Raw genomic sequence first — 25,544 nt, forward strand, 5'->3', positions numbered from 1 at the left:
TTTTTTTTTTTTTTTTTTTTTTTTTTACCATTTAATAGTTCTGGGAAAAGGTTTTCCTATAGAAAACCTTTTATATCAATTAGAAAATAGATACCTTTAATATCAATTTAAAAAGGTAAGACTATATTCATGTTTCCAAAACATTTGCTCTATATGATATCAAACACCTTGAAAACCTGAAAGACAGATTCCCAAGTGCATTAAAAATATTTTGTGGATCTGGAAACTAATAATATCTTAAGTTATATCCTTGATTTGAAATTCTGTATTTTCTAGTAAAATCATGTGTATTCTACAAGACAGGAAAATGAAGTTAAAGAAAACATATCCAATGTAGTCACAAAGCAGTAAGGAATGACTTTGTAGCAAAGTACTAGAAAATATATACCCTAATCAGAACTATCTCCAGTAGTAAATATGTGCTCTTCCACTTACTCAGTTGTATCCTCTTAACATTTAAAGATAATGTCTCATTGGCCTGCACCTTCTTCAGTTGCTACCTGGGGAACACAAGAAACAGGAAGAAATGGCCCTTCCAATTGGTCATAAACTCTCTGAAGACATTTATATCTAAACAAAGGCACACAGTACATGTCCTAACATTCTCCCAACTGCCCCTTGGAGTGAGGCACAGACTTCTTGTTCCATCTAAGATGTCATTACTGCTAATTTTATTATTAATGCCTCTATGCTTCTAAAAACAAGTTAAAGTATAATGCTGTGAAAAGAAAGAGAAACAAATGATTTCTGACACGTTAGAACTGAAATTGGTGATGCCAATATTTTGAGTTGGAAGTCCACACAGAATTTATGTCCTCCTCCTGCATAAAATCATTCAGTGGCTCCCTATTGCCTCAAGGGTAAGGTCCAAATTCCTTAATATGGCATAAATGCTTTTATAATCTATCTGCAACCTATTCTCCCAGTCTGATCTCCTCCACTATTTTACACTGACACTCTGTACTGCTACAGAAAACATCTGACTCTTCCTTCAGTAGATCATGGACTTGTATCTCCCCGCGTTTGTGCATACCTTCTGCTAAATAAAGTCCTACAGGTGATAGGAAGCAGCATCACATGGTGATGAAGAGCACAGGCTCTGCTATTGGATTGTCTTGGTTGATTCCTGGCTATATCACGTATTAGCTGTGTGATCTCAGGTAAGTTATTAATCATCTATGCTTCAGTTTTCTTATCTATGAATTTAGGAAAACAATTGTGCTGCTTGCGTAGGAGTGTCGCAAAGACAAATGGAATCAATTCTTATGATCTGAGAAGAGTACTTCCCCCTTTATGGTGCTTTTCCTTAGTTAATTACTTGTTTTTCCATTATTTCATTTATACTCTAATTATTTTATTTTTTACCATACCTTATCAAACTGCAGCTTATTGAGATTTATCCTGCTATCTCCTGTGCCTAAAACAGATTATAAGAGGTGTTCAATGACTGATTTAATGTTATGCCAAATATAGCTATAGTAACATATTATTTTTATTTAAAAAATGCTATGATTGTGGTATTTAAAATATCTGTGATGTATATATCAAAAAAGTACCAGTAGGCTACATATCAAGTTATTTGGAGTTATCTCAGAGTTATAGGATTATGAGTGTTTTTTTTTACTTTCTTTCTTTTTAGTTTTCTGTAGTTTGCAAACAATTTACAATAGTGCAATATAAAAATGGTATAAATATTGAAAATGTTTTTATGATTTAGCTGATTTAGTAGAATGTGATACCGCTGGTAACTTTCTTTTACTAGAAATACCTTCTGCCCTTGACTTTCATGATAACATCTCTAGATTTTGCTCCAGTATCTCTGTCATCTATTCCTTGGTCTCATTATTGGTTATTTTTTCTCAACTAGGTTATTAAATATGAGAAATTATCAGGATTCTCTTCTAGGTCCCCGATTCAATATCCTTTCATCTAGGAAATTCCATGGACTTCCATGACTTCACTTATAATTTATAATCTGAATGCTGTATTTCTAAAGCTGTCATGCTGCTTCTGATTTCAAGATTCTCATATTCAACCATCTGTTTGACATTTGGATAGCTCACAGTCATCTCAGACTTAATATGTACAAAACCTCTACTCTTCTCTGTAAATGACACCACTTTTCACCCGATTAAAGCTAGAAGGCTGGTGATTGTCCTTGACTGCTCTCTCTCCCTCCCCCTCACGTCCACTTCATCAGCTAGTACTGATGACTCTACCTTATAAATGTATCGCAAATCCATCCACATAACTGCATTCTCACTGCTAATACTGTTTTCTAAGTTACAAACTTAGAAATTTCTATTTCTTAGAAATCAAATTTCTATTGTATTACTTTAATTGTCTTCTAATTGGTCTCCCTAAATTTTTCTGAAACCATTTCTTGTGTATTGCCAAAATTACCATCACCTTCATTAAACATGAAGTCTTAAAATGTGCAAAATACTGTGCCAAACAATGTAGATACTACAGTGAATTTCATTATGAGCATAGGCTCTGCTACTGGTGAATTCACAGCCTTGCTGGGGATGAAGGCGAATAAAGGGGAAAAGAGAAAAGATGGACCAATAAATTATTTGACTAATAGCAAGTTCACATTAGTAAAATATCTGTCATGGTTTGGGGCCAGAATAACCAATGGCTTATAGGCAATTCTATCTAAATGTGAAAAATCAAACTTACTCTTTTCTCCTCCAGATATACTAGCATCAGCATATGCATTATTTTATTGAATGTTTACAGTAATTCTGTGAGAAAGGAAAAAATGATCCTACCTTTTAAAGCTAAGGAATTAGTGTCCCTAAATACAGAAGATGGCAAAATCCCAGCCAATGTCTCATTTGGCATAAGTTATAATTGTCTCTATTTAGAGCAAGGGCCTAAAACTTTTGCGTGGGTGGCATGTGAGGTATGAGATGTAACTCACGGGTAGAAGTGGACACTGCATATGCAGAGGGTCATTTGTGTTGATAAACTGTAGAAGCTGAGGGCTCATAACTCAGGTGGTTAATTAAAACATAATTTAGTTAAATTTTAAAGCTACTGGGAACATGGGGATTATATAATCCAATACTCCAGTTGTAAAGAACAAAAATCGTAGTTGGGAGGTTCAGTGATTTACTTGCCTGAGATTATACAATAAGCCTTTGGGAGGGTTGGGACATGTATCTGACTCTTGTAATTCACAACCCATGCTTACTCTAATACACGTTTCCTCACTGCTTTATTTCAAGCTTATTTGCCTTATAAAAGGACCTCCATACATTTCTTTTAAATTGTAAGCTTGTGACTTTTAAATACATTTAAATATAATACATGTGTGTATATATTTGTTGTACTTTGCAACCCAAAGTAGCTTGTTTACATTTATCTTGGAATTTAAATGTTGATATATGAGGAACATGATAATTGAGAAAGTCTTCACAGGGTGTTGGGAACAGACTAATGATATTAATAAAATAAAAAAAGGCTCAGGAAGGGATTTTGAATGACAAGACTCTGACTGAGTCTGCTTGTCTAACTAAATCAGGTCTAGGCTTAAGGCAAACAAACAAAAGGCCAGGCCCAGGAGATAGAGTGCTAAGTGGGTTAGAGATTCTTACAGAAAATGCAACGCTTCTGGCTTGCTCCCTGAGAGGAAAGCATTAGGCCACATTGAAAGTCTTCTAGAATTTCAGGATAACACCTTGGGCTCTCTCTTCTCTGACACACTTCGTGTTAAAGGAACCTGACCCCTTTTGTGTTAGATCGAGTATTTTCAGGGTTAGCTCATTAATAATTGTGGTAAACAAGGCCAGAGAATGCATGACTTGATTGTGACCACTACATGTTAACATTTTCAGAGAATGCAAGAGTCTGGTTAGACGATATTTATCCAAATTATTCTCACTGGCTGTTGTATCCCTTGGAGGACTTCTCTTTCATGACAGTGAAGCCAGAATTTAGTGTAATTTGAGGGAGTTTGTACCTCTTCCTCTCCCAGCTCTCTTCCTTTGAACAGGGTAAAGACTAGATTGGAGACCTAAAGATGGTTAAATTCAACATAGAACAAAAGACCAATCAAGCTTGTTTTGAATCTTAACCTCTTTCATTATGTTAGATATTACAGTTGTCACCTATTTTATAACTGTACAGTTTTTATATCTTACATGTATAATTTATATGGCCTGAGGTAAGCTCTAGGCAATCTTTATATGTACAAGTGATTAGTCATGTTTGACAAGTTTGATGAAGAAATAACAGGACTATGCTGTTGAATATCAGAGAGTTAAAGCTTAAAGGCCTCAGAAGTGATTGCTTTCCCAATGAGGACAGGCATCACAAATTGATTTTGTAGCCACAGTAACACTTTTCAGAGGACCATGTAGATAGACATGACCTTAGATTCTAGAATCTTCATGAATTTAATGTAATGGCCATTTTCCTTGGTATGTGACTTATGTCTGGGTCAATAATGGTTTTGGTAGAAGTGTTGGGTACCTTCATTTTAATCATACGATAACTTGCCATCAAGCTGAGCATAAAAGGGTTTGGGTTTGAAAACAAACAAATAAATGTGAAATTTTAATGGAAGACTGAACTGAATCGTTGTATGTTATTTGACAGTAGGAAGGATCAAAATTCAATTTTTGGTATGTCGATAACAATGTAATTCCATTATTAAATAGAATCTGGCTTGTTCTTCTATTGATGGTATCAGGATTTTTAAAAAGGTTTGATTAAAACAAAATGTGAATCAGGAGCTTGATCTATAATAATTTATGTAAAGAAATGGTAAACATGAAAATGGAAATTAGCTTCTCTTATCAAGGCTTTCTCCAGGACGCAGGTGGTAATTACTCACCATAAAGTAACAAAATCAGGTATAAATGCATAGTGGCTATTGGATTAAGGATTCTTAAAATGACTAATGATTGTTTGAGTCTTTCAATTAGACCCCCCCGCCTTTTTTTTTTTTTTAAGAGTCTTGCTCTGTCACCCAGGCTGGAGTGCAACGGCGCAGTCTTGGGTCACTGCAAACTCCACCTCCCAGGTTCAAGTGATTCTCCTGATTCAGCCTCCTGAGTAGCTCGGATTACAGGCATCTGCCACCATGCCCAGCTAATATTTGTATTTTTAGTAGAAACGGGGTTTCACCGGGATGGCCAGGCTGGTCTTGAACTTCTGACCTCAGGTGATCCACCCGCCTCAGCCTCCCAAAGTGCTGGGATTACAGGCGTGAGCCACCGTGCCCGACCCAAGGCACATATGTTTACTATAAAACAAAATTCTGCCTCTGGAATAAGTTGGCCTAAAAAAATTTGCATTGGGCTATAAAACAAAAGTTATCTAAAATAGTTCACCAAATATAAAAGCATGTGAGAAGTCTTTGAATTTATTAGAGGGCTAGCCTGGAATAACACATAGAGATTTTCCGAGTATCTCTGTTAATTGCCTAAAGTGAGATGATGATAATGATGATAAGGATGATGGTGAAAAGGATGATGATGATGATGATGATGACGATGATGTCCTATTATAATAGTTTAAAAGCTCTGAACTTCAATTTTAGACATAGGAAAAAGTAATAGAACCAGTTTAAAATGAAATATATAAGGGATGTGTACTTTAATGGGGTTTAAGGAACTACTAAGCATACCAACGACATTTATGACTGTGCATTTATTAAGTAGGTTATAAAAGCTGTTATGCCCAGAGTACTAATTGCAGACAATAATTGCATTAATCAGTCTTTCTTTTATAAGTCTGATTGTCTATTTTACTCATTGAAATAAAAGGTCAAACATTTTTCATTATAAAATGTAGCCATGTAAGAAATTATGAGAAAGAATACCTAGACAATTAAAGAAATAAAGACAAAAACAACTATTTTCTCATCACATAAAAATAGCCATAATGAATACTTGGTGTGTGTCCTAGTTTTCTATGCATTATATTTGAGGTTTGATTTATGTTAAATAAAGAGTATGTTGATATTATATAAATAATTTAGTATACTTAAAAAATTTGTCATGGCAACATAAGCACTTTCTATATTATTTTGAATAAGCATAACTATCATTGTTTATAGTAGTGTGAGATTACATCAAGAGGGTATTTATCCATTTAGTATTACTTTACTAAATATTTATGTTGCCTCCTGTCTTTCACTTATATAGATAAAGCTAGATAAACATCATGTGCTTAAGGCTACTTTTTTCAATACTTACTTTTTTTTTTCTTTGTGTAGGAGAATTTTCTAGAAATAAATTATCATGTCAAAGAAGTTACCTTCCAAAATATTTTCGTTTATAATCCAATCAGGAAACTATGAGAAAGCAAATTTTCTCATAGGAAATATATATATTTCTCACCAGTATATAGGAAACCTATTGAATTTTGTTTATGCCTTTTTAAATTGAACATTTTAGGTATACAGACCTACCTCTTTTTATTGTGCTTCTCTTTATTGCACTTTGCAGACATTGTGTTTTTTACAAATTGAAGTTTTGTGGCAACCTTGCCTAGAGCAAGTCTATCAGTGCCATTTTTCCAACAGCCTGTGTTTACTTTGAGTTTCTGTGTTACATTTTGGTAATTCTCACAATATTTCAAACTTTTTCATTATTATTTCATCTTCTGTGGTGACTTGTGATCAGTAATCTTTTATGTTACATTGGAATTGTTTTGGGGCATCACAAACTGTGCCCACATAAGATGCCAAACTTAACAAATGTTGTGTGTGTTCCGTAATTATATAGCGTAGTCATGCTGAGTTTGTACCCCTTTATTTGTATGGTTCCTCACAGGTGGTATTCTTTTTTTTTTTTTTGAGACAGAGTCTCACTCTGTCACCCAGGCTGGAGAGCAGTGGCTCAGTCTCGGCTTACTGCAAGCTCCACCTCCCAGGTTCACGCCATTCTCCTGCCTCAGCTTCCTGAGTAGCTGGAACTACAGGCGCCCGCCACCATGCCTGGCTAATTTTTTGTATTTTTAGTAGAAACAGGGTTTCACTACATTGGCCAGGCTGATCTGTAAGACTTGATGAAGGCAAGAAATAAAAGACCTAAGTTCAAAAATGTATGAAGGAAACTATGTTTTCAAAACGTGAGTTTTCCGTGAACTCAAGAACTCTTTTTTGACTTTGTCAAACAAATGCCCTTTCCCTGAAAAAACACATAAGGCTCCATTAGGTGCTGTTGCTTTGACAAATTTAATAGTAATAGGCCCACAGACAGGAGACAGATGCTTCTGTACTTGAAATACGCAGCTGGTGCGCCAGAACTAACATCTTCCTTCTCTGCTACCCTTGGTTTCATTAACCTTCAGAACTCCTTTTATTTCTCTGTATTAAATTAATCTTATTATTCTCTTAAGAGTCTGGCACGAGAAACAGAAAATGAGCAATATCAATAACTTTGTTAACCAATTAGGCTATCATTTAATGAAGGCCTAAAGTTTATCCTAAATGTTAGGTAAGTGTGAAGGTAATGTGAAACATCTTAGCTAATGTGAAACAATTTCCTAATGTGTCTTTTTCATCATGTTTACGTAAATTTAGTTCAATTTTTATGAAACATTGTCATAATTCCTAATAATATTGCACATTTGAGCTCACCTCAGAGCACATTGGAAAAATGAAATGGGAGCCTCTATTGCCTTAAGCTCTCCTCCATATTACATTGTTATCAAGGCTTAAGAAATAGGACTTATCCTAATAATATTTTACATTTGTTAGGAAGATGGTAGAAACTAGGTAGGAAGTGAGTTATCAAAAATATACAAAGTGGCCTGAATAGTCCAGCCTTTTATTAACGTAACATATTGAAAAATACATATAAGTAAAATAATTTACCCTGCTCGGGATTCTATCACTAATGCTTGCTTTAAGTGCTTTGTCTAGCTCTTCTGAATATTCCATTCGTTCCCCAGTTTTATTTGGATATATGGATGTATCTCATTGGTGGTCATTATTGAAGAATATTATAAAATGGAGTCAATGTAGTCATATTCACAGGCTCCATCTTTATGTTTTCATGCAGAAATTGTTTTGTAGTCAGAAATGGTCTCTTGCCTTTCTCTCTGTCCAGTCGTTTGGCAGCAACTTACAGCGTGTTTTGGTCAAGATTGTGGGTGACATTTTTGAAGATTCTCATAATTTTCACAATTTAAATTCTATATCTCACTGAGACTTGGTCAGGAAAATTCTTCATATATGATATTCATAATCAATTTTCTCCCTTTTTCAAATAACAGAAACAGAGTATCTGTGGATATTTTGTTATTACCTTTGATTTTATTTTATTTCTTTCATTTTCCTTTAATTTCACCGATCTCTTTTATTATAATCTTCTGGCTGTTGTCTGAACTTGCTTTTTCCCACATTTCATGCCCGTAGCACTTGCCCATGTAGTAATAGCTACTAATCTCATTGTTCATTGAATAAAAATGTTCACTGTGTTAGGCATGTTTGCCTCTGGAATACACTACCATCACTGGTGAGGACTCAGTTTCATCAGCTCACAAGTTCATTCTAATTCATAAGAGTTGTCATGTATAAGCAACTAATCTAGACCTCCCAAGTCTGCCTTTTCATTTCTGAGAAAAGAGAATATAAAATAAGTGCTTTTCATAACTCAAGGTTGTTGAGATTAATTAATAGATGCGTAAGTACCATACAGTGCTAATCATATTTTTGTTGTTATTTTTGGTTTATTATTATTGAGGCAAAAGAAATCTTTGCTTTATAGGCAATTGGACTAATATAATCTAATTAGGGACTAAACTTGCATATAGCTGGGCAATCACCTGTTCAGGTCCTATGATTTCTGGGATGCTGAACAGGGACCAGTGCCCTGAAATATACGTCTGCCTCCAGCTCACTTGGACCTGAAGTTAATTCCCTAGAGTGTCATTATTTTGACTTAAGGTTTCTTGGTCCCTGTTAACATGCAAACAGCCCTGGAAGCATAGACATATTTATATTTTGTACCTGTATGCAAGATGTTTTCAGTACCTTTCTTATACCTGGGTTTCATGATTCAGGAGTTAAGACCTTGAAGGGACTAAGAAGGCTTGGGACAGTGTTATGCATCATAACACTGTCCACTATATTTCAATAAGGTTATTTGCTTCTGAAGTTTAAGATCCTTGTTTCTTAGTGACATATATATATATATGTAATTCATACCTACTTGTTGTACCCTCTGGGCACTAAATAACATAACAATTTAATTGAAGGCAAGAGAGAATTTCAGTGGGAAGTGGAAGCATTTTATGATATCTTTTAGCTGAGCTGAAATCAAGCATTAGATTCAGATGCTAAATTTTGACCGACACATTTCTAGTGGCATATGGCTTCTTGGAAGGCTTTCCTGCTTGGGAAACTGGTAGTTCTGATGTTACCTCTGATTAGTCACATGGCTAGCTTGCTGACAGGCTGTCTGAAGCTTCCAGCAGACTTTTAGAATCTTCAAAATATATTTGATTCACATTGAATGTTTGGTGTCACTGTAAGCTATGCAGTTACTTTCTTCTTCTATGAGAAATACTTAAAATTTTAGTGTGAGATTTGGCTGAATATTTTGCTGTTTAAGTATCAGAGCCCTCCCCTCAATTTCCATTAAGCATTGGATATCCAAATACTCATTTCTTGGATAAAGGTATCAAGACAGATTTCCCAACTCAGCTAGTGGTAATTGGGCTGAAAACGACTTTCCTCCTGAATCATCTCATATACGGGCCTAAATAAACCTTTCTACTTTAGCCCAACTCACTTCAAAAGAGGAGCTTTTTACAGCTGTGTGGTTTGCGAGGCCCTGGGGACTCTACTGCACAACATGTTCATTTTCTCTGTGCAAAATTTGTTTGAGAGATAGAAAATCCTGAAAGTATGATGTTGATAACAGTCAACGTCTTAATGATGTAGGATGAATCTCAGAGAGTAATTTGTAAGCAGGTTAACATCCTTACCTTTGAAAACAAAACATGTCTGTTCTCATTTGCACCAAATGTTTATTTTATAATTTGCTTTATGGTTAAATATTGGGCTAAAGGATTAAACCAATGAGTAGGGTAAAGGTTAGCTGCAGTACATATAAAACTGTGTAGCAGATTTGTATAATTACAAGTTGCAAACATAGCTGTTTTCTTTTTCTAAAAGAAAATTCACTCCCTCATTCATATGCATATTTTCCCTCCACAGTAGTTTAAACAGCTTTGTAGTCCTGAAATGGGTATAAGTGAGTAAATCTGATTTTGTTGCTAAATTTTAGTCTAGATAAATATTTATAAGTAAAGTAGTTCTAGTGGAATGGGTCACTTTGGGGAATCAGAAGGGCTGGAATCTTTTTTTTTTTTTTTTTTTTTTTTTGGGCAGAGTCTGGTTCTGTCACCCAGGTTGGAGTGCAGTGGCACCATCTTGGCTCAGTGCAACCTCCACCTCCCTTCCGGGTCCAAGCAATTCTCCTGCCTCAGCCTCTTGAACAGCTGGGACTACATGCGCCTGCCATCATGCCCAGCTGATTTTTGTATTTTTTTGTTTAATAGAGACAGGGTTTCACCAGGGTGGCCAGGCTAGTCTCGAACTCCTGACATTGTGATTCACCTGCCTCGGCCTGGACTGGAATCTTTTTCTGGCTTCTGCAGCAATATGAATTAGTAATTTTGGTCTATAACTTTATTAGACCTCTGCTTTTGCACCTGTCGGTTTGGTGTTCAAGTATTAGCTCACACACTTCTTGGTAGGCTAAAATGATATCAAAGTAATAAAGGTATTTTAAGTTCTTAATGTGATATCAAAATTCACAATTATTTGTGTATTATACATTATTGGCAAATCATTTTTGAATACCTAATCATAGATATGGTTGGTTTCAACATCATTATACTTCTCAGGGCACATATCATCTGGTATGTGCATACAAAAGCACATACATACAAAAGAATTTGCAGTCAGAAAACCTGAGTTCTAGTTTGGAAAATATTGATTTTTATCTACAAGCTTTTATCCTTTTGAACTTCAGTTTCCATCTCAATAAAATGATCATAATAAGTAGTACTGTTTCACGGGGTGTTGTTAGGATTGAATGAGTTTTCAAGTAGGTACACAAGCACATATACACTGGCATACATTTTGTAATTTATTTAGTGTGATGCTAATTGTAATAATTATAATACCAGTATAGACGTCAAGGCTCCCACTCCTCAATGAATTCTGTTACATAATGGTGAAAAAATAATAGATATAAATCAACAGCAGAAGTTGAAGAAAAATTAGCCTCCATCCTACCGTATCATTTAGTTTACCTTTGGACGATATTTTGAGTTTTCATCATGTTTTTAGCCTCTGTGTTTAAAATTCAGAGCTATTTTACACAAATGTTTTAAAGTACCCTGATCTTGTGTATGTTTTGTTTTTAAAATCCCATTGTAAATTACGAAAACAAAAAGCCACTCAAAATTGATTATTATATTCAAGTGGGTTATTTTCATTTGGAGTACTTTGTTTAAACATAACCTCTCTGATTAGAAGGCAGACGCAGATCAAAATTCTTAGCCCTGCAATAGACAAATAAACATAAAATATTTTCTGAAGGTTTTCAGATTAAGTATAAATTTTTCGTGGCTGATATATATGTTGAATGTTCCACATCCATGAAATCTTTTGTTGTGTTTCTATAAAGTAAAATTTAAGACTGGATTTAATGTAAATGCTTTCTTGAAAACTACATGAAGAAAGTGAAAAAGTAGACAAGTGACTTGTGCCAATGACAATTACATGTCACAAGGTATGTTTTTGTTGATTTTGTTCTCCATATTTTTACCTCTTCTCTCTATTCTGAGCAAGTAGCCAAGCTCACCATTCACTGCTTTGTGGAATTCTACAGAGGAAAGCAGCACTGTTTGAAGACAAAGATTTTTTTGTTTGTTTGTTTCTGATAAAAATCTGTACTTGGCCTAAAAAGGGAGAACAGTGAGGGAAGATCTGGGCATATGGAAAATAATTTCCCTCATCCTGCTAGTGACAGCAGAGAGCCACAGCAGCTCTCACACTGCCCTGGGGCTTCTAGGATGCAGGGAGTAAACCATACCTGCAGCTGGGAGGCAAAAACCCAGGTCTGGGGAAGTCCAGGCCTTCGCAGAGATATGAGAACCAAATTACAGGATGTACTTATGGCTGATAATGGCATATCTTCACTGAGACTTTTGTTCTCTTAGGGCTCCTAGAGAGAGAACACAAAAGCCCCTACCCCCTCCAAAAAACAAAACAAAACAAAGAAGAAGAAAAAGCACCACCACCGAGAAGAAAGCAATATATTTTGCAGTTAAATGGTTCATCAATACATGTATTGCAAGATTTATAATTTCTTTTCTAGTAAAAATTATAATTATTTTATATGTATATAAATAGGTACAAACATATTGATATAAATAGGTAAATTTAAGTACAATACTTTGGAAGATGCTAGGAAAATAACTAATTGTTTTAAAACTGGTTAAAAAAAAAGAATCAAGGAATTTTATTCTGAATATCCTGTCTAAAGTTTGACCTAGACATGATGATTTTTTAATGTACCCCAGAGGATTCTATTGAGTCCAATGTCAAGAAGCATTACTCCAGGTTTATTGTTTTACAGGGTGTCACAAAGTACAGAGTAACATGGCAAATTACATTAAGAAGACGGAATAAGCAAAATCCAGAATGTGAGATATTCTACAGTCTTGTTTCTCAAAGTACGGCCCATGAACTAGCAGCTTTGGCATTACAAGAGAGCTTGTTAGAAATATAGACTTTCTGGCCTCAATCCAGACCTACTGAGTCAGAATCTGCATTTTAACAATATCCTTAGGTTATTCACAGTTACATTAACATTTGAGAAGCACAGCTCTACATGCCCAGTTTCTTCAACAGCGAGGAGGATATAAAGAAGAGAAAGAAGAAACTTACAAATTAAAAGGTACTTAAAAGACATATCAACACATAAATGTAAAAATCATTAGGATGCTGATTCAAACAAGCTAGTGGTTTAGAAAACACATGCTTATTTAGAGATAGTTGGGAAAATCTGAACTAAATGGATATTTGATGATATTAATAAATTATTATTAATTTCTTTGAGACAAGATGAGGTCTTATAAAAAATAGAGAGTCCTTATCTTTTAGTGATACATGCTAAAGTATTTATGGGTTAAAGTTTATGAAGTTGAGATTTGCTTCAAAATACTTCAGATGGGCGGGGCATGGTGGGTCATGCCTGTAATCCCAGCACTTTGGGAGGCGGAGACAGGCCGATCACCTGAGGTCAGGAGTTTAAAACCAAACTGGTCAACATGGTGAAACCCCATCTCTAGTAAAAATATAAAGGTTAGTCAGGCATGGTGATGTGTACCTGGAATCCCAGCTGCTTGGGAGGCTAAGGCAGGAGAATAGACTGAATCCAGGAGGCAGGGGTTGCAGTGAGCCAAGATTGTGCCACCACGCTCCAACCTGGGCAACAGAGTGAGACTCTGTCAGAAGAAAAAAAAAAAAAAAAAAATTCAGAAGGAGAGAGGAAAACAATATATTGAGTATAGATGAAATAAGATTAGACATATTATAATTACTGATAATGGGTGATGAATGCATGGGGATGGTTCATAACACTATTCTTGTTGACTCTATGTATGACTGGAGATTTCTATCATAATACGTAAGGAAAAAAAGAACATTAAGTGACTAGCTCAAGTACTACAACCAAAATGTAGTGATTTTAGAATTCAAATTAGGGATATTTCTCTCCAAAACCTGTGCTTATCACCTTCTATTGGCTTTATAGTATCACCAGTATACTCATATGCTTCCCAGTACTAGTTCCCATTCATTCAGCATATAATTTGTGTCAGATACTGTGTAAGGCTTTGGTTATAATAAATTTTGGCAGGAGATCATAATAAAGTGGAAAGAGAAAGATAAACATGATATGTATTATAATAGCATAAGCAGAGTCCTGGGACAGATAAGAAAAAATATCTTGACCATTTGAGAAATATCCCAAATGCCATTCATTCTGTAAAGCATATATATATGTGTCTGATATATACATGCATATATCTGTATGTATGTATATTTGAATTTGAGAAATGTCTCATTTGAATGTTGGCAGGTACTGTTTCTTAGATAGTGGGATTAGCATGTACTAACACTAAATCGTGCAAAGGTCTGGAATGTTCTTGGATGTTGATAAATACAATGTGAAGGAAAGAGAAGGCATGGCAATGAAGTGCTGTAGATGAGCATCAAGTAAAGGGGAGTCAAGATAGGAAGGGTAGATCACAACCGCCTTGTTCATCATAGTACCTTGGGCACTGGCACAGTGAGTAATATACAGTAAATGAAAGTATGGTTTTTATCCCATGGTCAATCAGGAGCCATCAGATACCTTGAGTGTTAGTGACATGATTGGAATTTTAGAAAAATAGTAATGATAACAGTGTGGAAAATGGGTTCCGAGTCACCCAGCATAAAGTCAATTGCAATTTCCCTTCTTTGTATTACATCTACTTAAATCAGTTTTCACATTTTAAAATGCTCATCAGATTCTCTCCCAAATACATCATTTACTCTTCATGTGGACAGTGACATGTATATACAGCTGATGACTGGAACAAAAGGTTGCTCTAATAGTTTAGGAGAGTAATGGTGGGGGCCAAAATGAGAGAGGCAGTAGAATGGATGAATGGGGATCCAATTTTGGAGAAATTTCTGAATGGGAATTGGCAGGATATGGTGACTGAATGTGACTATGGCTGAAAGGGAAAGGTAATTAATGATTCTTATCTTTTAACTTGTATACCTGGGTGTATGATGCTATTTACTGTGACATTAGGAAAGAACAAAACTTTTCCTTGAAGAGAACTGCTAAATTCTATTTTGAGTAAGTTAAATCTGAGATGCCTGAAGTCAGCATTGGAATGATAAATCTTGAATGATCTAGAGAACTAAGTCGGAAAACTTGTGTAGAAGCCCTTTGCCAATAAACAAATAATAATACATAAAAGATAATAGCTAACCTTCATTGAATTCTTCTTTAGAGGCAAACATTCAATATATTTCATTTAGGTAACTGTTGAAGACAGAGAAATAGTTAAAAAATAAATCCCTCGAGAAAGAAAAATGAGCTGAAGCAGCATCTTGAATTTAATATGTCTTGTCCCTCACTGCAATCTATATAACGTCTCCTTTCTCATGTCTTCATGCTTGCAAATGCTATTCTTTATTCTTCTTTTGGTCTCAGGTTCTTCAGTCTCCTTTCTTTCCAAGCCCATCATCCCCTTCTAGTTTTATCTGCCTCTTCACTTAGTTTAGTTTCATGACCCATCTTTTCAACAATGTCTCTGATAGCTCTTAAGAATTTCTCCATACAGAATCCTGAGTGACACTGTGTAAATTACTCATTTTCACCATTCCCAAATGCTGAAATACTTAGTATTGCTAGAAAATGTCTCAGTTAGCTGGGCGTGATGATGCATGCCTGTAGTCCCAGCTACTTGAGAGGCTGAGGTGAGAGGATTGCTTGAGCCCAGGAGATTGTGGCTGCAGTGAGGATGATCAAGCCACTTCTCTCCAGCCTGGGCAGCAGAGTGAGACCCTGTCTTTAAAAACAGAGAAGAAGAGGTCTCAGTATCATCTCGGTTTATGCTTTTGTTTTATATTTAGCCATTTTAACAATGATCTCTCCATGCACTAAGCACTGTTCCAGAAGCAGGAGTACTGTGAGATAAAACAAAGTCCCTATTACCATGAAAGGAGACATACATTATACGTATTCAGAATAAATAAGTGATGGTAAAAAGTTCTAAGACCAATAAAGCAGGGCAGGGGGATGGGAAACGGATAGTATGTGTGTGCTAGTGAGTGCATACCTGAAGGTGTATGCTGTGTGTGTGGCATTTTAGTTTCGAGAGGTTTGTTAGAAAGATCTTCTCTGGTAAGGAATTTTTGTTTTTCCCCAAGGTGTCTCTTACATCCATTTACTAATTGTACACATTATAGTCAATTATTCTTTGGCTCCTCTTGCCTTCTACACAATTTCCTCGTTAACTTTTAAATTTTCATGTATTTATTTTTTCAGACAGGATCTTGCTCTACTGCCTGGGCTGGAGTATTTTGGTGTGATCATAGGTCACTATACCCTCGACTTCCCAGGCTCAGGCAATCCTCCCACCTCAGCTGCCCAAAGTGCTGGGGTTACAGGTATGAAACACCATTCTTGGTCCCCTGTCAACTTGAATAAGTGTGTGGCTTCCACTTTCATCATTATGCTGAAAACTATCAATATTGAATTTCTAGAGCTACTTCTCTGGACAGTTGAGTTCTGGATCCCATGTATTCATTGCATATGAAAAGATTTTAGCCTGGTAAATTTTTAGTTTCTCTCATTGAACAAGTAGAAATACAAAATGATTATCTCGGTTTTCTAATGGATTAGCTTTCTTTCTTCTAGTTTAGCTATTTAAATGATTACCACTATTTTTCATGTCACCCCGCATAAAGTCAACTGCAGTTTCTCTTCATTGTATTACATCTACTTAAATCAGTTTTCACATTTTAAAATACTCTTCAGATTCTCTCCCATGTAGACTACAGATACTCTTCATGTAGACTGTAACAAAACATTACACTAAAGCAGAGGTACGCTCCCAGCTATGGAAGGTCTGGAAAGCCACATAAAATCATTTTCTTTATCCCATAAATATTGAGGAACCATTGAAGGCTTGGACAGGGCATGTTCCATTTTGTGTTATGTGGAGATCATTCTGGAAGCAGTATTGAAAACATATTTAAGGGCAAACAAGGAGGCTCTTACTTGAGAGCTAGGATGTAGTCTTAGTCTCAGAAAGTATAGTAAGCACACATTATCAGATGAAACATTCTGTATCATTAGTTTGAACCTCTGTTCCAAAATCATGGCCAGATCCACATTTTCTTCAGACTAAAATACAGAGAGCTCACATGACTATTCAAGCTTCTTCATGAACTAATCCCATTCCAAGTTTGGAGTTATAATCCTGCCATTCCATTAAGTATTCTCAAACTAGACTCTTTTCCATTTTTAAAGTATACTCACAAGTTTCAATTTTCCATACCTTTCCTCTGTCACACTTATGACAAGGAATAACTATTAATGTGAACTTTGCTGATATCATGTTGATTTATCAAGTCTCTGCTCAAAATCTACTCTTTCCTAGAACCCTCCTCCATAACCCTAAATGGAAAAAAAAAAATCTCCTTACTCAGGTAAACTGTAAGATTTTTAAGTCTTGTTTACTTCTCTCATTCCACTTATTATTAATGCTATTTTATTATGTTTATGTATATGTTTAATCTTCTTAAATAGGTTTAATTTCATTGTGGGTAGTAGTATTTTATATTTTCTCAGGGCCGAAGTCAGTGCAGGCATGCTTCACCTTATTGCACCTCATTTTCTTGTGCATCACAGACACTGTGTTCTCTGCAAACTGAAAGTTTGTGGCAACCATGTGCCAAGAATGTCTACCAATGCCATTTTTCTAATAGCATGCAGTCATTTCATTTCTCGGTATCATATTTTGGTAATTCTTGCAATATTTCAAGTCATTTATTATTGATATCTGTTATGATCTCTGGTCAGTGATATTTGATGTTCCTATTGTAATTGTTTTGAGTGAATTACTTAATTGATAAAAGTTGTGTGTGTTCCGATTGCTCCACCGATCAGCTGTTCCTGTCTTGCTCTCTTGCCTCAGGCCTTCCTATTCTCTAAGACACAACAATATTAAAATTAGGACAATTAATAATTCTGCAATGGCCTCTAAATGTTGCAGTGAAAGCAAGAATCACATGTCTCACTTTAAATAAAAAACTAGAAATGATTACATTTAGTGAGGAAGGCATGTTGACAGCTGAGAGAGGGTGGAACTAAGCCTCTTGCATCTAACAGCTAAGTTCTAAATGTAAATAAAAAGTTCTTCAAGGAAATTAAAAGTGCCACCCTAGTGAATACATGAATAATAAGAAAGTGAAGCAGACTTTTCACTTATCTAGAGAAAGTTTTATTGGTCTGGATAGAAGATCACCAGTCACAATATTCCCTTAAGCTAAAGCCTAATTCAGAGCAAGGCCCTAACTGTCTTCTATTCTATAAAGGCTGAGAGAGGTGAGGAAGCTGCATGAAATAAATTGAAAGCTAGCAGAGATTGGTTCAAGAGGTTTAAGAAGGAAGTCATCTTCATAAGATCAAAGTGCAGGGTGAAGCAGAAAATGCTGATAGAGAAGCTTAAGCAAGTTACCCAGAAGATCTAGCTAAGAGAATTGATGAAGATGGCTACACTAAACAACAAATTTTTAATAGAGGCAAAATCATCTTCCATTGAAAGAAGATGCCATCTAGGACTTTTATAGCTATAGAGAAGAAGGCAATACCTGGCTTCAAAGCTGGAGTGCTCTGGGACTGTAGGTGAACATTTTTTTGCAGGCCTAGGCCACAAGGACTGCAACTCCTAGGTAAGTCCTCGTGCTGAGCTGGGTGCAGGGCCAGTGGACTGGGGGCATGTGACATACTGAGATTTTTCCACCCCTTGCCACCACACCCTTGCAGCAGCCAGGTGGCATGGAGAAATATATGCACTTGGGAGAGGGAGAGTGCAGCAACTGGGGGACTTCACACTGAACTCAGTTCTGCCCTGTCACAGCAAAGACCTGGAAGGATTCATGACCTACTGACTAAAGAGCCCCTGGACCCTGAATAACAGTGATAACCAGTAATACACTGTGGGCCTTGGTCTGTGATATGTGCTGTCTTCAGGTGTGAGCCAGCACATTCATAGCTGTGGTGGCCATGGTGACAGACTCTTTCTGTTTTAGAAAAGCTTGGGAAATAGTAAGGGGGACTCTGTCTTGCACCTTGGGTATCAGCTTGGCCACAGTGGGGTAGAGCACCAAGCCTGAGTCCAGGCCTGCGCTCTTGGTACAAATATCATCATGAGGTAGCTGAAATTTAAATGAAGTCATACTATTTAGACTTGTTCTAAATTAACCAGATATCTGCAAAAGCTTCCTAATAGAAAAATAATCATGGGGAAAATTATGTGCACAAAATGGTTTTTATTCCATGCTGTGCCTTTGTATTCAATTCTCAAGGCAGTTCCATAAGAAATGGTTTTCCGCAATAGAGCTTGTCTTCTTATAAAAAAAAAATTATAAAAGAATAAAACTGTATGAGGTGGGGTAGAGGGGAAACAAGACAGAGCATTCCTCCTCAAAGGCCTTGAGAAAACCTTCAGGATCCATTCTATTTTGAAGGTAGTATGGGAATCAAAGAGAAGAGAGAGAAAGAGAAACAAAGAGAGAGAGAAGATAGACAATAAAATAACTAGCCTTCCATAAGGGTAAACAGTTCTCTCGATCCTCATTTTATTTCCCCAACTTCCTTTTAAAATTGGTCCAGAGGGCCGGGTGCGGTGGCTTCAAGCCTTTAATCAAGCACTTTGGGGAGGCCGCGGGACGGCGGATCACGGAGGTAAGGAGATCGAGATCCATCCTGGTAACACAGGGAGTGAAAAACCCAGTCTCTACTAAAAAAAAAAAAAAAACTGCCGGGCAAGGGGTTGCGGACGGCCGATAGTCCCAAGGCTACTCGGGAGGTGAGCAGGAGAATGGCGGTAAACCCGGAGAGGCGGGGCTTGCGTGAGGGCGAGATCAGGCCACTGCATTCCCAGCTGGGGAGACAGAGCCAGGAACTCGTCTCAAAAAAAAAAAAAAAAAAAAAAAAAAAAAAAAAAAAAAAAAAAAATTGGTCCAGAGAAGAAAGAGCATCCCAATATACCCTTGGATTTTTACCCTTTTGTACACAAAACTCATCCTGTAAGCATAACGGCCAATAAAATCGCAAGTCCTTGGTTTGTAGAGCTAACAACCTTTGTTGAGGTTGTATAAAAGGGATTGGGTAGGAAGGGCTGTCCCTCTCAACTTTCCTCGATTCTTCACTTCACCTTTACTTTTTATGGGGATCTCAAACCTGCTCTGATCCCCAAAGGTTTGGTTATTTTAAGGTCAGATTCTAGATAAGGGCAGATTCTAAATTAGGAAGGCATTGATAACTGTATAAAGCAGTGCTCTTGTAGTCCTTATGGTGTCAGGAAAAGTTCAGGTTACAAAGTTCTAAGACTAAGGAGAAAGTGACTACTTTGAGAGTCAGCATTCACTTAGGATTTTGCTTAGCCAATGAAGGAAGAAAGAATAATCTTGCCTTTGCTAGGTTGTCATTTTAGTCTGCTTGGTGATGAGACTATCTGAATTTTTCAGGAAAAAAGTCAATGTACCCTTTAGAGATAAAACATTTGATAAATATTCAGTAGTGCTATCTCAAAAATATGGATCAATTATTTCAAATTCAACTCCAGTCTGCTGTTAATCCTGCTTTACATAGTTATGGAATACAGGACAGTTGCCTTTGATTCTAAAATATCTAATTCTAGATATTTTATTTTCCCAATTCTGATCTCCCCCCCAATTTTTGTAAAGACCAGCTAGTCTTTTACCAATTATGGGATTTGACAGACTGTATTGCAAAAGATTTCCTATAAACTATTTCTCCTATTGCTAATTTTTCTCTATTGTAAGTTTAGAGTATTTGTGATTTAGATCAGTAATGTAAAATAGAGAAAACAAAAACGCTCATACATATTCTACTCTTTAACTGGTTCAGCCCCTAGTAGCTTTAGGTTTGCTCAGAAGTCAAGCATCTCTGAGATGCAGAAGTAAGAACTTTAAGAAAACAAAAGAAATATATACAAAATTATTGTTCTTTTATCAAAAAGCAGCTACCTAAGAACGCTTATATTCTCTCCAACACAGTTGACCTTTATTTCTTGGGAAAAAAATGAAAGATACCTGCTTTGCACGTATATAAAAAAAATCTATTTAGGAATGTTTGGGAGGCAAATGACAATGAGGGCTCCTCTTAAGGGCCCCAGCTTGGTGGGCTCCTACCCTGATGTCACGCCAGGAGGGAGTGAGTGCATCTTTCTTGCTCACTCCCACCATCCCCCATCTTGATGTCTTTCTTGTTTAAGTATGGAAAATCATTTTTCCTTTGTGCTTGGATGAAAGTAGAATCTGTTATAGAACATTACTTTCTCCAGGTAAGATGTGAGGAAGATGGTTCATTGGATCCCTTGTGACATCACTTTCAAAGTAGAGGCCCATTAAATACTGAGTAAGTTGGACATTTCTGAGAGGATCATCGGTGAAGGGAAGTGGAAGGTACCAGCACAGAGCAGGGTTTATGGGAATCTCTCACAAATCTCATAGCCACAGTACTTACAAGAACAGTCTCTGCCTCTGGGCATCTATCTGTTCACTTAACAGGAATGAAAATAAATTGATGGTTAGAGACTTAATTAAAATCATTAATGAGGATTAGTTTCGCCTTAGTTCCTAAACATTTTTCAAATGGGATCTTGCTACATAAGGCTTTTATTCATGTTTCTACTATTTCTCTCAAAAATCTAGGAAATTTTCTTGTTTACTGATTCACCAGTGACTTGCATGTGTGGAAGCAGACATTTTATGATGTGAACTGTGTATTTTACAGTTTGATAGTTGACGGACAAACACCCTTAAGGAGAAGCTAGGATGAGGACTGTCAACATTATCATGTATGAATTGCCAAGAAGGCTTCCAGCTTTTTCTTTGCCTATTGTTTTAGGAAGAAAGGTGTTTATGAAACTTATCAACAGGAAGTCACAGAGTGAAGGAGCTTTGTTTAATATCTGTTTGTCAGCTAACTGCAGTACTATGGGTAGATTGGCAGAGTCTCTTGGCATTTAAGCAGGAGTCTTTGTGTTTGTCAAAGCAGCTTCCAGTCTAAGACAATTTTCCACACAACTGGGATTGTGTGGAAAATTTCTGCTTCCACACATGCAAGTCACTGGTGAATCAGTAAACAAGAAAATTTCCTAGATTTTTGAGAGAAATAGTAGAAACATGAATTTTATCTCTTTCTTCCTTTACCATTTTTTATACATTTGAGAAACTTCAGGACCAATTCTGTGTTATGTAGCCTATGTTTGTAAGCTTGAAATTTTCCATTGCCTTTTCTGTTTGTTTTATAAAAAACACTCCAATATTACACAGGAGGTTTTAGTAGTATTTCATTTTAAAGGAAATAATCTTTTGAGAAGAGAAAAGAAATGATAGAGTATCGATTCCAGTAAGAAAGAAATATCTGGCATTTAATTTTCAAGCTGACATGAACGTGTGCACAGAAGAGAGATTTTCATTTGAGTAACATACTTTTAAGTAAGATATCCAGTTGTTTTGGGCTACTTTGAATTTTATTTTAAAAAGCCCTACATTTGAAAGCCCATGAAAGTCTACTACATCCAAGTAGTAATGAAATAATCCATTCCATGGTTCCTTATTAAAATTATCAGCACCCACATCCCAAAGAGGAACTTTTAATTGGAGATTAATTTGTAAAGGATAGAATGCCCATCAGTTCATCCAGATCGAAGACACTGATGGAAGAATGCTGAAAATGGTACTTTTTGAATAATTCATAATTATTTCAGATTAAAATGATAATACTGCTGTCATTTCATTTATATAAAAGGAAATTTACTAAGAATTATCTGTAAAGTATATGGTAAAATTTCTATGTAATTCTAATTATTTTAGAGGAGATAAAATTAAGGAATATCATTATTAACTCATTGTTAACTTTTACCCATATGAATATTAAAAAGTCATTATGTGGTTTTAAGGAAGTAAATCATGGGTCATTACAGCAGAATTCCACGTTCTAGCAGTATATATACATGATGGGAAATCATTTATCAAATTATCTTCCTAAAATGATTGCCTTAAATGCATCCAAAGATGGAACTCAGCTTTTCCCTGAAGCATTGTTTCTAGTTACAAAACAAAACAAAACAAAACAAAACAAATATCAGAATTCTGCAAAGCATACGAAGGTTGTATGCTTTTTCTTTGGTTCCTAACATCTATTTGTTTGTTCTCCTGAGACAAACTGGCCTGCTCCCATTGTCTTTGTCATTTTGGGTCAGCCTCCTCATCTACTCTGATCTTGTAACTTTTAACTAGGTGATAATTGTGTAATTATGAGTCCATCCAGTCCCACCTCCCCAAATGCCTACTGGTCATTTATTTAGAGATGCAACCACCACTTGTCTAATGCTGAATTTATCTTCCCTCAGTTCTCAAGCTTATTTTTCAATTTTCTTATTTTGCATGCTTCTTATGTCTTTCCCTATCGTAGCCTATAAATCTATCATGTAATATTAATTGTCCAATGCTTCATGCTTATTTCTTTTGAAGTCACTTTATTTCAGGACTATAAAACATAAATAATTAATACTAATGATATTTCTTGCAAGTGTTCTCAATGCTTATAATGTGTTTTACCTCCCTTTCACCCTACACACGTCTTAGAAATTATCTTGGACCTTGAGCTAAAGAGTAGGTTACATTTCTGCTTGAAATGCTTCTATGGCTCCCTGTTATGTAACAAATAATAGCTCAAATCCTTATTATTATTATTTTTCACAACAAGGACTTACCCTTCTTTTCTGAACACTGTTCCACTAAATCTCTTACTTGAATCATTTCCTTCACTGAGTTGACTCTTCCTCTGGGACCTCCACCTTGATCGTTTTACTCTGCACACTGAATTTATTTTTTCACTTTCATTGTCAATATTACTCCCTCTCACCATCTTGCTCCATTTTTATATACTAAAATGCAACCTAGGCTGGGCGCAGTGGCTCAAGCCTGTAATCCCAATACTTTGGGAGGCCAAGGTGGGCGAATCACGAGGTCAGGAGTTCGAGACCAGCCTGGCCAACATGGTGAAACCCCGTCTCTACTAAAAATACAAAAAATTAGCCGGGCATAGTGCCGGGTGCCCGTAATCCCAGCTACTCGGGAGGCTGAGACAGGAGAATCGCTTGAACCCAGGAGGCAGAAGTTGCAGTGAACTGAGATCATGCCACTGAACTCCAGCCCAGGCAACAGAGTGAGACCCCATCTCAAAAAAAAATAAATTAGTAAAATAAAATTCAAATCAACCTTCAATCTTATATAATTTCTCTTTATTTCAAAAACTATTGAGCACTTGCTTTGTGGTAAGTATTGCTCTATACTATGAAACAGCACTTGTATGTAAGATATTGTCTCTGCCTCCAAGGAGCATATAGCTTGTAGAGAAAGTCTTAATTACAATGGAATAAACAATAAATAAGAGGGACAGGAGCCAACATTCACTGACCACCTGTATCTGCCAGGCTCATTACATACTTTCCAGACAACCTGTGAAATCAGGATGGCTATCCTCACAATACTTGGGGAAATGAAGCCTCAGAAAGATTAAGTAATTTGTTTATAGTCACCCACCTAGCAAATGGCACCCCATTCTAAGTGAACCCAAAGCTTCCCCTTGTACTGTGATGCAATGGAGACTTTGTCCAGAAATCTTGCTCTCCTTCGAATTCCTACCATATTTCATTCTGTACCATACATTTGGCATTTATCATATACTGGATTAATGGTTATTTGTTATATTTATTTTTAAAAACATTGGTTGAGTACCCACAAACTGCCTGATATTGGACTAAGTGCTAATATACATAAAGATCAACGTGATAAAATCCTTGCCTTCAAAGAGCTTCCAGTATGGTGTAGGAGAAAGAAACGTAAAAGAACATGTACCAAACAGTGTACTGAGGACTCTACCAAGTGATGATTCTACCTTTGAAATGTCAAAATCTTCTATCGCCTCCTATTTTTTTTGTAATGACTCACTGTGCTGCAGGACTGAATCTCTCCATGTTTAGCTGTATATGGGCTGCTTCTTCCCCTGCTGTGGATAGAGGCACCTACCTCTGCCTTAGAGAAGACAGAGAAGGCTTCCTCAATGACTGACTGGATAGAATTTTGAAGGATAAGTGGGAGAACTCCAGGTAACAATGGAAAGAAAAATCATAGGTAAAAACAGAGTCGTGGCCGGGCGCGGTGGCTCAAGCCTGTAATCCCAGCACTTTGGGAGGCCGAGACGGGTGGATCGCGAGGTCAGGAGATCGAGACCAACCTAGCTAACACGGCGAAACCCCGTCTCTACTAAAAAATACAAAAAACTAGCCGGGCGAGTTGGCGGGCGCCTGTAGTCCCAGCTACTTGGGAGGCTGAGGCAGGAGAATGGCGTAAACCCGGGAGGCGGAGCTTGCAGTGAGCTGAGATCCGGCCACTGCACTCCAGCCTGGGCAACAGAGCGAGACTCCGTCTCAAAACAAAAAACAAAAAACAAAACAACAACAACAACAAAAAAAAACAGAGTCGTGAAATATTACGACATTTTTGAAGAACAGCCTAACATTCAGAGTTCACTTAGAAAAAGTGGTAAGAAATGGCTGGAAACATAGCCAGCCCTTTCCATAGAATGACGTTATATGCTATTCTAAGATCCTTAATTCTGTGAGCTTTGAAAAATAGATGCTTTGGCGCTACCCAAGACTAATTGAATCAGGAA

General features: G+C 36.5%; 1 long non-coding RNA gene across 1 annotated transcript in view; it reads right to left on the reverse strand.

The window, feature by feature from the left end:
• The window catches only part of LOC108529941 (uncharacterized), an 81,127-nt gene extending 56,236 nt beyond the window's left edge, over nt 1-24,891 (reverse strand). Inside the window, exon 1 of the long non-coding RNA XR_001885722.1 lies at nt 24,821-24,891. This is a non-coding gene — a long non-coding RNA (uncharacterized LOC108529941). The remainder of the gene's footprint in view (nt 1-24,820) is intronic.
• Between the last annotated feature and the right edge of the window lie 653 nt (nt 24,892-25,544).

Source organism: Rhinopithecus bieti, unplaced genomic scaffold, assembly GCF_001698545.2.
Source record: "Rhinopithecus bieti isolate Rb0 unplaced genomic scaffold, ASM169854v2 scaffold_5476, whole genome shotgun sequence".
Lineage (NCBI taxonomy): Eukaryota > Metazoa > Chordata > Mammalia > Primates > Cercopithecidae > Rhinopithecus > Rhinopithecus bieti.